This window comes from Lissotriton helveticus, chromosome 12 (genome assembly GCF_964261635.1).
Source record: "Lissotriton helveticus chromosome 12, aLisHel1.1, whole genome shotgun sequence".
Taxonomy (NCBI): Eukaryota; Metazoa; Chordata; class Amphibia; order Caudata; family Salamandridae; genus Lissotriton; species Lissotriton helveticus.
This window is the reverse complement of record NC_136073.1, coordinates 275,137,842-275,151,798: the sequence shown is the minus strand read 5'-3', so window position 1 is coordinate 275,151,798 and position 13,957 is coordinate 275,137,842. Positions and strand designations below refer to the sequence as shown.

The 13,957-nt window shown below is 47.2% G+C and overlaps 1 protein-coding gene across 1 annotated transcript in view; it reads right to left on the bottom strand.

Annotated features, from left to right (window-relative positions):
• Window positions 1–13,957, bottom strand: part of AP1G1 (adaptor related protein complex 1 subunit gamma 1) — an 803,442-nt gene that overhangs the window by 15,517 nt on the left and 773,968 nt on the right. The gene's annotated exons all lie outside the window — the stretch shown is intronic.

The window sequence follows — 13,957 nt, the reverse complement described above, 5'->3', positions numbered from 1 at the left end:
ACCCACGCGCCTTGAGAAAAAAAACCACAATTCTGATTTATTTATGTCAGTGATGTAGCTAGCTGTGTGTGCCACTGTCATGGGTACGCAGCTTGATCTCTGCCAGCTGCATGTGATGACAGCTTTGCAAAGCTCTATTTGGAAGGACTTTGGTGACTGAGAGCTAATGGTGTCAGTGCTCGTCAGCCGACAATTAAAGAAAGTGCTGAGCCTTCAAAAGATAGAGGCAGTATGGATAAATTACTTACCTGTAATCCTAATTCTCTTCCAGGGGTATACTCATCATAGTCATGAGCACTGAATAGTACCGCCCACGTGCGGGATCCCGGAGCAATAGCCAACAATATGCACATATCTATATATCTATATCTATCTATCTATCTATCTATCTATATATATATATATATACACCCATAAATATAGATAATATGCACATACATATGCAGCCTGACAAACACCATACTAGGCTCCAAAACTGCCATTATTGCATGCAAAACTTTTACATTTGACTAAATAAAGATATACAAGTCACCATATATGATATATGTAAAGAAGCAAACTGCCCTGAGTCTCTTTGAAACATACAACCTTTATTTTCAAAGGTAAAAACGGGCAGGATCATAGAGGCAGTTTTAGCCTAGAGAGGCTGCATAGTAACAGCTGAAAAATTGGCGCCGTGCCTCTAAGACCTCCAGGAACCCCCAGGCTCCCATCATGCACCGAAGGTGACAGTTAGGTCAGTTCTTTTGGACGGCGTATAACAGTGTAATCACAGCATGGGTAACGTACATCTACAGACATGGTATTCGTCCGGGGAGGAGGGAGGGTTGCTTATGACTATGAAGAGTATACCCCTGGAAGAGAACTAGGATTACAGGTAAGTAACTTATCCTTCTCTTCCAGGGGATACTCCTCAATAGTCATAAGCACTGAATAGAGTAGCAAGCCCATACCAGTCTACCAAAACATCAGGGATGGCAGGTTGGGGTGGAACACCTTGCTGCTCGCCCTGGTCAGCAGATCGGGATGACATGGCAGCCTCCTGTGTGGTACTTTGGATAGATGAAGAAGGTCCGGATACCACCACTGACGAGGCCAATCTGGAGCAACCAGGATCATGTCGGTCTTGGCCTCGTACAGCTTCCTGATCACCAAGGGAATGAGTGGAATCGGTGGAAAAGCGTAGAGTAATGTCTCTGACCAGTCTATCCACAGAGCATTCCCCTTGGACCCCGGTTGCGGGTACCTGGAGGAGAAGACACAGCATTTTATGTTTTCTGCGTTCGCAAAAAGATCTATGCGAATGAAGGCAAACAAGCAATACAGACCGAATGAGGGTCTGAATTGGCCATCTTTTTACCACAGGCCTGGCACTTATTAAATAAGGCTGGCATACTGACAGGAAAAAATAGGCAAAAGTCGGGAAAAATTGCTGAATTAGTCAGAAAGACTAAAGACGTCGAGTGAAGTCAAATAAATTAAGTTTCTACCAGGAAAAAGTGATAAAATATCATCAACTGGCAAGCTCAATGCTCCAGGACCCTCACAGAAGGAGCCGGAAAAAAGAACTGACCTAACTGTCACCTGTGGTGCATGATGGGAGCCTGGGGGTTCCTGGAGTTCTTAAAGGCACGGCGCCAATTTTTCAGTTTTTACTATGCAGCCTCTCTAGGCTAAACCTGCCTCTATGATCCTGCTTGTTTTTACCTTTGAAAATAAAGGTTGTATGTTTCAAAGAAACTCAGGGCAGTTTGCTTCTTTACATATATAATATATGGTGACTTGTATATCTTTATTTAGTGAAATGTAAAAGTTTTATATGCAATAATGGCAGTTTTGTAGCCTAGTATGGTGTTTGTTAGGCTGCATATGTATATTATATATATTCATGGGTATATATATATGGTGAACAAGCCTGTTAACACAGGCGAAACAGGTCTACAGCCGTTTTTGTAAAATAAACTTTGCAATTCTGTGCAAGACAAGGCGTCGTCTCCCTGCACTTTGGTATAGGTTTCCAGTATATATATATATATATATATATATATATATATATATATATATATATATATATATATATATATATATATAAGCTCGTTTGCCATGTCCCAAAATTGAGCTCACTCGAACAATGACCAAGATGGCAAATCTTTAATGAAGGGTATAAACAGACTGCAGTTCACAGTTGACGATCAAACAGCTGCAGACGCGATAAGCCTGACGCGTTTCAAAGGTATGTCCTTCTTCTTCAGAGGCGCTCGCTTCAGTAGTACGTGCTCCGGTCTCAGTCCAGAACGCCTTTAATACGCCCCCAGATGGGCTGGTCAAGTGTCCCAATGCATTCTGGATACTAGAGTCCCGGTGTTAAAATCCACTGATGGTGCACTAATTTCTGTTTATACCCTTCATTAAAGATTTGCCATCTTGGTCATTGTTCGAGTGAGCTCAATTTTGGGACATGGCAAACGAGCTTATATATATATATATATATATATATATATATATATATATATATATATATAGAGATATATGCATATTGTTGGCTATTGCTCTGGGATCCCGCACGTGGGCGGGACTATTCAGTACTTATGACTATTGATGAGTATCCCCTGGAAGAGAAAAAAGGGTGACATTTCACAAAATATTTCAGGAGTGTGGGACAGAAGTGGCGAGGGACAGAAAATAGGCGATGTGCACGCTGGAATCTTATCGATTCCATAAGGTCCTCTGCATGGCAGAGCAGCGCATGCGCTGCTTTTCGCCAGACTGAGACCTAAAAAGCAATCTTAAGTGTAAGATGTTTTTGTGCATTTTTCTACATTGTGGTAGCATTGATCTACTGAGGAGAGTGTTCAGATCCCATCTTGGTTAAAATGATCTATATGGCTTTTAAAAGCATTTTTATCATTTGTACATGGAACAGAGATTTATTTTTAAGAATGTCGAAATAGCTGCCACGTGTACCTTAAAAGAGGCACAACATAACGGATGGACAAGAACTTTAAAAGGTACAGTAATGACCTCATCAGTTGAATCTGCATTTTTGTAGAACACCATGAACCAAACCATTTTGACTTGGATGCAGAACACAACCGTTTTGTTGGTCCACATGCCTCCTTTCAAATGTGCATGCATCTTACTGGAAAATTTAAAAGGCCACATTCGTAAACTTTAGGATCCATGCTGCCGAGTTTCAGGTCTTGGTCCTGGGTGCCAGACATTCCCATACCTCCTGGTGTCTGGCACCATTGTCAGCTTCATGTTTTACTACAGACATGCTCATTAAATTCAAGTACCATGCTTCTATTGCTTACTCAGGGGCAATTGTAATGAAGGTCATGTGAGGTATCCAGCACTTATTTACCACCGGAGGTATGAGGCTAATTGTGGGAAGAGTATGCAAAGAGGTAGAAACAAATCACTGGCATTCCCCTCACATAAGGTATAGGCATACCTGGACAAGAAATGTTTGCATTTGTACAAACAAGTCATTATAATGTGTCCTCAACATGCATATATGTTTTCCATGAAAGTTTGGTGTAAATCCCATTCGTATGATTCTTGTGAATTGCCCATTTCTTGAACCAATTCGGAATGATTTTTGTCACACTCTGTTTGTTGTGATCTGCACCAATGATCCCAGTATCTGGTTAGAGAAGAACTGTAAGGCAGAGATGAAAAAGCTAGTCACTTTCGGTTAACCCTATTTCTGATGGATACTCTAACTGCAGATTCCTCGCCTTAGAATACTACACAGGCGCCAGACTGGATCCGGAAGCTTTCCCAGCAATGCCCTTGCGCTCCAGTATTTCTCACTGCAAGGCTCCGCACCGACTCTCTACCATCCCAGAAGCAATGAAATGAAGTCGCGTATAAGAGACTCCCTTGCGTGCGGGCGTCAGCTTGTTTGCCTCTTTCCCTGCCATCAGAGAAGGTGTGTGACACAATCCGTGGTACCAGTGTGCTGATTCCTAACATGCAACATTTTTAGATGTTAAAAGATGCCACTCTGCATAATGTAAAGGTGAGAGGACGTTGAGGAATCTGTGGTTAGATAGAACATACACCAGAGTATTACAGAAGGAGTAGTTTCTGTCCTGTAACTCCAGTTCTGTAGTAGGGGTATCTCTGTTATAGTCATAATCTAGTGAATAGTCCCGCTCATGTGCGTGGACCCCGGCAATCAAAAATAATCTCTTAAGTTGTCAGAAAATTGCAGAACTGCAAAGACACTTAAGAGAGAATTTAAAGACAAATAATGCAGCCTATATCCACAGGCTACACTGTCCAGTACTTCAACTAGAAATTCCACCAAAAAAACACACAAATAGCACAGCCTGCCCAGTTTTCTCCATAGAGAAACTTGCCTCTACCAGAAAAAGCTTCTGGAATGATAGAGAAGAAGGCATGGACAGACAAGCCCCATAGGCTGCCATTATGTGGCTTAAATAGGATACTGTGCCTTTAAAAGAACTTTCCAGAACTTCTCCCAGTATCCCAGAATGCACAGCAGGTCCCTCTTACTTTCAGTTCTTTTTGAAGGCGTAACACGCCAGACCTGTAGCATTCCTTACATGAATATCTCTCTCCACCGGGGAGGCGGGAGGGCGCTTATGACTATAACATAGATACCCCTACTACAGAACTGGAGTTACAGGACAGAAACTACTCCTTCTGTAGTAGGGGATCTCTGTGTATAGTCATAATCTAGTGAATAGAATGGCAAGCCCATCTGCACACCAAAGCGGCGGTGGAGAAAAGAGAAATAACACCACTACTGTGCGAACAAATTTTGCAGCGAAGCCTGCCCAACCTGAGCATCTGCCCTGGCATCAGTGTCCAGGCAGTAATGCTTAGCAAAGGTATGGACCGACTTCCAAGTGTCCGCCTTGCAGATTTCTGCAATTGGAACATTACGGAGCAAAGCAGTCGTGGCAGCTTTGCCCCTGGTGGAATGAGCCTTAGGTTTACCCCCTAAGGTCTTACCAGCTTTTTGGTAACACAACTGTATACAGGACACAATCCACCTAGAAATGGACTGTTTAGAGGTAGCAAGACCTGTCCTGTGTGTGGCTCACTGGTTAGAGGAGGCAAACCTGGAAGCAGAGGTCAGCCTGGGACCAGGGTTCAATTCCCAGCTCGGTGGGGTCTTGAGTCCTAAAATGTCCATGGACTCGACAATTCTCGCTCCGGTGCCTACTCGATTCACGGGTTCACACTCTGCGACTCTGGGCAATAGCTTGCTTAATCTCCACAACGGCCCCTCGCGGCGGGATGCCTGGCTTTCACCTTGCGGATACCCTGCCGGGGTTATCTCACAGGGGAATACCAGGACGGGTTCCCTAAGCAAGCGCTTAGAAACCGCTCGGTGATTTGCGCTATATAAATTCCTGTACATGTACATGTACATGTCCTGACTGATCCATAATTGATAAACAATTGGTCTGACCTACGAATATCCTTGGTTTTATCCAGATACAATTTAAACACCCTCCTGACATCCAGGGAATGCAGAGACCTTTCCGCTGGAGATGAAGGATTCTGAAAAAACGTAGGCAAAGTTATGGTCTGGTTGACCTGAAAAGAAAACAAGTTACTTACCTGTAACTTTGGTTCCCCAGTATTGGTAACTTTCATAGATTCCCATGCTTTTGTATCATTCCCCGTCGTCGGAATGGGAGTCTCGGTAACAAAAAATAACATAGCAGTAGGCATAAAAGAGAAAGAAAAAGGCCTAGGCCTCATTCCCTTTTGTAGCCTATCGCCCTCTTTTTGTAAAAGAGACCAAACTCTAGACGTCAGCCAATCAGACGTGCCTCACACCTTAGAACCCTCCAGAAGAAACCTCAGAGCCTCAGATTTTCGTAGCCGTTGTATATCCGACACCATATCTGCTAAAGGCTGAGCTTTCCTTGGGAGGTGGGTGGGCGCATGGGAATCTATGAAAGTTACCAATACTGGGGAACCAAAGTTACAGGTAAGTAACTCGTTTTCTTGCCCCAGTATTGGAACTTTCATAGATTCCCATGCTTTTGTATCAGAATAGCAAGCAGTTAGACCCACAAATACATTTTGTATAATAATTATAATACATTGCAACAGTCAAAACGATACAAGAAATACAACTGTGCAATCAACGGAAGGTGGGAAGAAGGGAAAGCTCACCAATCACTGGAAGAGGTTCCTTAGGACAGCCTGGCCCACAGCCGCATCGTCTTGCTGTAAAGACTCCAAGCAGTAATGCTTAGTAAAGGTGTGCACGCTGCTCCAGGTAGCAGCCCTGCAAATGTCTTTAATTTGCACCCCCGCAAAGAGGGCCGTTGAAGATGCCACTGATCTCGTCGAATGAGAACGAATCCTGCCAGCCAGAGGTTTCCCTGCTGCAGCGTGGCAATGAAGAAAGGCACCTGTAATCCATCTTGCGATTCCCTGTTTAGACAGTGGAAGACCCTTGCCTGGACCACCAAAGGCAACCAACAACTGTGAAGATCTCCTAAACCCCTTGGTGCGATCCAAGTAAAATTTTTAGCACCGTTGCACATCCAGAGTGTGAAGTGTTTTCTCCGCCGGAGTAGCTGGGTTAGGAACAAACGTTTTTAGAATCACCGGCTCGTTTAAGTGAAAGTCCGATGGTACTTTGGGAATGAATTTTGGGTTCATTCTCAAGATTACGGTGTTTCTCTTGAATTGCAAGAATGACTCCTGGATGGTGAGGGACTGTAACTCTCCAACTCTCCTAGCTGATGTAAGGGCCAAGAGGAGAGCCAACTTCCAAGATAAGAATTTCAAGTCAGAACGATGAATCGGCTGAAATGGAGCTTTCATGAGCTGAGAAAGGACTAAATTTAAATGCCAAGTTGGTGGCGGAGGCCTCACTGGTGGGTAGATTCTGAACAAGCCTTTAAGAAATTGTTTGACTATCCTGGACGACCATAATGAAGGTCCAGATCCAGACCTCCTGTACCTCGAAATGGCCGCTAAATGAACTTTAATTGATGAATGAGCCAGATTTGATTTAGCCAGTGACAACAGATAAGGCAGAAGTTGATGAGGCTTTGAAGTAAAAGGGTCTATCTTTTACTTCCTACACCAAACGCAAAACCTTTTCCATTTCAATCTGTAAGTTTTGTTTGTAGAAGGGGCTCTTGCTTGGGAGAGAACGTCTGATCTCACTGGAAAGGGGAAGATTCATGAACTCTCGCTGCTCAGGAGCCATGCTGTCAGGTGTAACGACTGTGGATCTGGATGCCAAACTTGTCCTTCGGACATTGTGAGAACATCCGGAATATCCTCCAGTGGCAAAGGAGGAACTAGCGACATCAGATGGAGTTCAGTGTACCAGAATTGTCTCGGCCAAGCCGGGGCTACCAAGATCATTCTGCATGGCTCGATCTTCATCTTCCTGATGAGGCGCGGGATCAGAGGAATGGGAGGAAAAGCGTAAACAAATGTCCTCGACCAGGCTATCGAAAGGGCATTCCCTAACGACCCTTGGTGGTGACATCTGCTGGCGTAAGACCGGCATTTCTTGTTGGTCGTTGTGGCAAAGAGATCCACTTCCGGTCTGCCCCATTTGCGGAAGAGCTGTTCCAAAACCTGCTGGTTTAACTCCCACTCGTGGCTTACTGAAGATGACCTGCTCAGTTTGTCTGCGTGTTCGTTCAGCACTCCTGGTAAGTGCTCTGCTTTTAGTGAGATTTCGTGATGAATTGCCCATTCCCAGATCTGCTGCGCTTCCTGCGATAATAAAAGAGATCTGGTTCCTCCCTCCTTGTTCACATAATGCATGGCCGTGGTGTTGTCCGTCCTGACCAGCACTCGTGAACCTTGAAGTCGCGGAAGGAAGGCTTGTAGAGCTAGTCTGATTGCTCTTAACTCCAAAAGGTTGATATGGAGCTTCTGCTCGCGAGGAGACCAATGGCCGTTGACATGCAGATCTTGCATCACTGCTCCCCAACCCTCCAATGATGCATCCGTCGTTACCATTTGAGGGGATGGAACGTCTGCGAAGGATAGACCTTGGGACAAGTTGCTTTGATGTGTCCACCATGATGCTGCTTCTTTCATCCTTGGAGTGACGGTCACTTTGTCCTCGAAGGATCCGTGAACTTGCTTCCATTGGAGGTCTAGCTGCTCCTGCAGAGGACGCATCCGGAACCTGCAGTGAGGAATTAGGGGAATACAAGATGACATTACCCCCAGCAGAGATTTGTAGTGGCGTACTGAAAGACACCTTTTTCCTTGAAAGTTTCGAGCTAGTCTTTCCAGTTTCTCCCTCCTTTCCCGGGTCGGAAAAGCTTTTGAGAGCTTTGAATCCAAAACAGCCCCTAGGAACCGAGCCCTTTTGGAGGGAACCAGGGAGGACTTTTCTCCGTTCAGAGTGAGCCCCAGATTCAGAAACAAATTGGTGCAAGCCCGAACAGCGTCCTGCGCCGCTCCTCTGGACGGGGCCTTCAGTAACCAGTCGTCCAGGTAGGGGAAAACTTGGTAATGGTGTCTTCGCAGAAATGCTGCCACCGGTGCCAGCACCTTTGTGAAAATTCTTGGCGCAGAGCGTAGACCAAAGGGTAGAACCCTGAATTGAAAATGGCTCTTGGCTACTGTGAATCGTAGAAACCTTCTGTGTGCTGGGTGGATCGGGACATGAAAGTACACGTCCTCCAGATCGAGCGTGGCCATAAAATCCCCCGGGCTGATCATCCGTAATATGTCCTGGAGGGTTACCATCCGGAAGGACAGGGAGATGAGATAGGTGTTTAGCTCCCTGAGGTCTAAAATGGGTCGCCATGTTTCCTGCGTCTTCTTTACCAGCAAAAACCTGGAATAAAATCCTTGTCCCCTTTGATTGGTGGGGACCGGCTCTATTGCTCCCTTCCGGAGCATCTGTTGAACTTCGAGCCTCAGGAGACGCAGGTTTTTTGATGGAATGGCTGCCAGGGGCCTGGGTGGTGGGACTTCCGTAAACTCCAAAGTATGTCCTCGCTTTATGATGTTGATCACCCCAACGGTCCGATGTAATTTTGGACCAATTTTGAAGGTATTTGGTTACCCTGCCTCCAACTGATGATTTCCTGGAGGAGGGAACAGTAGGCAGAGCCAGGAGGCCGCTATTGGCGTTTGGACGTATCCCGTCCTCGTTGAGCCTGTTTGCCCCTGTTGTAGGGCCTAGAGTAATTTGAAGATTGGCCTTGTCTTTGTTGGTATGACTGGCGGTTCTGCTGATAACCAGATCCATTAGAGTAATAGCGTTGCTGCTGGTAAGAACCCCTGTAACTATTTCCTCTGCCTCTTGAGCCCCTAAAGGGGAACTTGCGGTACTGGAGAGTGCCCAAGGACTTGGCCGTCTCCGTGTCCTTCTTAATCTCTTGGAGAGTGTCATCTATTAATTTGCCAAATAACGCCTCTCCATCGAAAGGAAGATCCAGGACCTTGTTCTGTATTTCTGGTCGAAACCAGGTAGCCTTCAACCACCCCTGGCGACGGAGGACTGCCGCTCCAGCCAAAGTACGAAAAGCCGTTGTCGCGATGTCCATGGCGCAGTCTATTATCTCCATGGAAGTTGCCTCCCCTTCCTGCAAAATTTTCTTTGCCTCCACTGTGGATTCCGGAGGAAGCTGTTCCAGGAACGGGGCTAGATCACACCGAGCTGGCGGTCGTATCTCCCCAATATTGCCAGAGCATTGGCAGCTCGCACTTAAAGGCTAGCCATTGACGAGAACTGTTTGCCAGCGTTATCCAGCCTCCGTCCTTCCTTATCCGGAGGAGCCGTCAATGGAGCAGAAGGATTTCGTGATTTCCTCTGCGCCGCCTGCGAAATGACCGAATCTGGTTTAGGGTGACCCGTTAAGGCAGCTGGTCCGTCATCCCGTGCCTTGTACTTTTTATCCAGACGCGGTAGCACAGGGACCACCGTCGCTGGATTCTTCATCGCCTTAACGCCTTCCTCCCATAAATGGTCCACAATTGGTATAGACCTTGTCGTTTTTCGGTGCGTTTCTTTAAAATCATAAAGAAAACAATCTGTTGTCTGCGCAGGCATTGCCAACTTGAATCTTCCTGCTGCCCTCTCCATCAACTGGTGAAAACCCCCTATGTCTGCAGGAGGGGAGTCCACCGGGTCCGCAACTGGAGATGCCGGGTCCGGGATGACGTAGTCATTATATTCATCAGTGTAATGGTCTGATTCTTGATCCTCATCCGAGGATTCGTCCACATCCTGGTTATCTGCCGGCCTTGCAGGAGCTTGTGGAACTGAAGGCTGCGGTTGAGGAGATGCCGGAACCGGTATCACCGGAATAGCCGTAGAAGCAGGATCCATAGGTGTCGCTGGACGTTGAACTGGCCCAGCTGCCTTGGATTTGTAGTCCTGCAACATCTTATGGAGGTCCTGCAGGAATGAAGTTGGTACTGAAACCATCTCCTGCTCTGTAAATCCCTGTGAGTGGGCCCCTTGACGATGTTCTTCTTCGCCTTGGTTATATGCCTCCTCTGAATCTGTGTCCTGACACTTGACCATAAGTTGAGATGGACTATTAGCATATTAAAAAAAGTCCTGGCCTTCCTCATCTGACTCCCCCTGTTCAAACAGTAAAGTTGGAGGTAAAGAAGTCACTCTCCCTGGAGACTTAATCTCTGGCGTTATCCTAGTAAGTGAGACTGTCACTCTTCTCTCCGTAGCAATCACCGTCGACTGCTCCATCGACGATGGTATTACTCTCGTCGACGAGATTGGCGTAGTTGACGTCGTCTACGATGAAACCGTAGTCCAACCTGCCGTCGATGTCGTCAAAGTCGTCGTCGTCGACGCGCTAGTCGACGAGACTACCGTCGTCGAAATCGTCGTCGTCGTCACCATCGTTGACGGTGATGTCTTCGTCGTCGACGATGTCATTGTACCCGTCGGCGAAGTCTTCGTCGACGATTTCGTTCGGCATACCTCCCGTCGACGTTGAAGAGTGTTCAGTCGACGCTTTCTTCTTCGACGACGATGTCGATGCCAATTTCAATCCCGGCTTCATTTTCTTGGTCGACGGGACCCCCGTCGACTACGTCTTCGTCGTAGAGGATTTAGAACTCCTCTCTGAAGATTGTGAAGAGGGTTTTTTGAAGGCTGGGTCTGTCTTCTCACCCTTAAAAGCTGCAGCTTGTCCTGCCTTCTCCTGTACACCGAGGTGAGGAGATTTTTCCGGACTTAGGCTCTTAGACTCTCTGGGGGTCTTTTTAGAAGCCTTAGAGGGGTGTTCCACAGAGGAAGATGGAGAACCTCTACCCCCTTTTCACTGACCTTTTTGAGGAAACAGCTGAAGACGACTCCTCACTGTCACTGGAAACTCCATGCTTCCTTTCCTTTTGCCTCTGCAGCCAGGTCAACAGCCTACCAGCACGATCTCGTAGTGTCTTGGTAGAAAGCGTGCGGCAAATCTTGCAGTCTTCTGCCTTATGATCTGGGTACAAGCAGTAGATGCAGTCCTTGTGTTTGTCTTCAACAAACAACCTTTTCCTGCCACAGGTCGAACAGGGTTTGAAAAGTGGCTTCTTCTCCTTGTCCTCCATCCTGAAGTCAAATTCAAGAGATCCTGAAGAAATTCTGAAGAGAAAAAACTGTAGAAATCCTTTTTAAAGAGTTGAATAGAGCAGAGCTCAATGGAGACTCCCTAGCACAACGTGCGGTAGAAAATCTGAGGCTCTGAGGTTCCTTCTGGAGGGTTCTAAGGGGTGAGGCACGTCTGATTGGCTGACGCCTAGAGTTTGGTCTCTTTTACAAAAAGAGGGTGATAGGCTACAAAAGGGAATGAGGCCTAGGCCTTTTTCGTTCTCTTTTATGCCTACTGCTATGTTATTTTTGGTTACCGAGACTCCCATTCCGACGACGGGGAATGATACAAAAGCATGGGAATCTATGAAAGTTCCAATACTGGGGCAATCAGAAATAACCTTGGGAAGAAATTTAGGGTGAGTACGCATAACAACCGTAGCAGCATGAAATACAGTATAAGGTTCTTGGCAACACAACGCCTGAATTTCACTCACCTTGCGGGCCGATGTAATGGCCACAAGGAACGCCGCCTTCCAGGACAGGTGCTGCAACGAAGCCTTATGAATAGGTTCAAAAGGCTCCTTCATCAATCTGGACAGCACCACATTCAATTCCCATGAAGGCGAAGGAAGCCGGACAGGAGGGAACACTTTCTTCAAGCCTTCCAAAAAATCTTTGATCACAGGGATCTGAAAGAAGGAAGTCTGTGAAGGGCATTTCCGGTAGGCAGTCAATGCAGCCAGATGAACCTTAATGGAATGGACATGAAGGCCAGACTGCGCCAGATGTAGAAGATATGGAATGATGACATCTTCCTTACATGTCGTCGGGTCATAGTTCTTGGACTTGCAACAGATGCAAAACCTCTTCCACTTGTAAGCATAAGAAGTCCTACTGGAAGGTCGCTTAGCCTCCTTCAGTATGTCCATGCAATCTTCTGGGAGATTCAGATGGCCATATTACACTATCTCAGGAGCCATGCCGCCAAACTCAAAGACGAGAGGTTGGGGTGCAACATCTGCCCCCCGAACTTCGTGAGAAGGTCCGGCCTGCACAGCAGCCGCATGTGAGGAAGGAGAGACCGGTGAAGCAGGTCCGTGAACCACCACTGTCTGGGCCATTCCGGGGCAATCCGTATCATCCGCGCCCTGGACTGGGACAGCTTGATGAGAACCGCCGGAATCAGGGGAATGAGTGGAAAAGCGTACAGAAAGCTGTTCGACCAGTTGATCCATAACGCATTCCCCAGCATCCCCGGCTGGTAGTACCTGGAGGCGAAGTCTCGGCATTTGCTGTTTTCGGCGGTGGCGAACAAATCTATGTCTGGAGTCCCCCACCTTGCGAAGACTTCTCCTAGTACTTCGTCGTTTATGACCCATTCGTGGTTTTCCTGAATCAGTCTGCTCAGTGCGTCTGCCTGAACATTCTGCACACCTGGTAGATGGGTAGCAGTTATCGTCAGTCCTCTGGCCAGAAGCCAGTGCCAGATCGCCTGCGCCTCCTGCGACAGGGTGCGCGATCTCGACCCCCCCCTGCTTGTTGAGGTAATACATCGTGGTCGTATTATCCGTTTGCACAAGCAGAGAGTTGGTCTGGAAGGACGGAAGAAAGGCCTTCAGCGCCAAGTGAACAGCTCTGAGTTCCAGGAAATTGATGTGGTACGTGGACTCCGTCTGGGACCACGTCCCTTGATTCTGTAAGTCTCCGGAGTGCGCCCCCCAGCCGTGGAGAGACGCATCCGTCACGATAGTCTACGTGGGAATGTCCTTGTGGAAGGGAACCCCTCAGGAGATTCCCCGCCGAACACCACCATTTCAGAGACTGAAGAGCATGCAGAGACAGTCGTATCTTGTCGTCCCAAGATCCTCTCCTCTGATCCCAATGATCCTCCAAGCACTCCTGCAACGGTCTCATGTGCAGCCGTGCGTGAGGAAGATACAAGAGGCCATCGATCCCAGTAGAGAAGACCCCGTCCTCACTGGAGTTGTCATAAGAGCCTGAGCCTTCCGAAGGAGTGATAATCGTCGTTCCTCCGAAGGAGACACGCTTGCTGACAGCGTATTGATGGTGGCTCCCAAGTACTGGATGCACTGGACCGGAGTCGGGACAGACTTGGACAAGTTGATGTGCAACCCCAGCTTGTTCAAGAGAACGCACGTCTTCTGGAAGTGCGCTTGAGCTTCCGAGAAGGAGGAGGCCTTGATCAACCAATCGTCCAGGTAAGGGTAGACAAACACCTTGTTCTTCCTTAGGTGTGCGGCTACCACTGTCATGCACTTCGAGAATGTCCTGGGCGCAGACTTCAGCCCGAATGGCAGTACTGTGTACTGATAATGATTGGCGCCGACTTGGAATCGCAGGAACTTCCTGTGTTTGTGTGCAATGGGCACATGGAAGTATGCATCCTGCAGGTCTATGGCA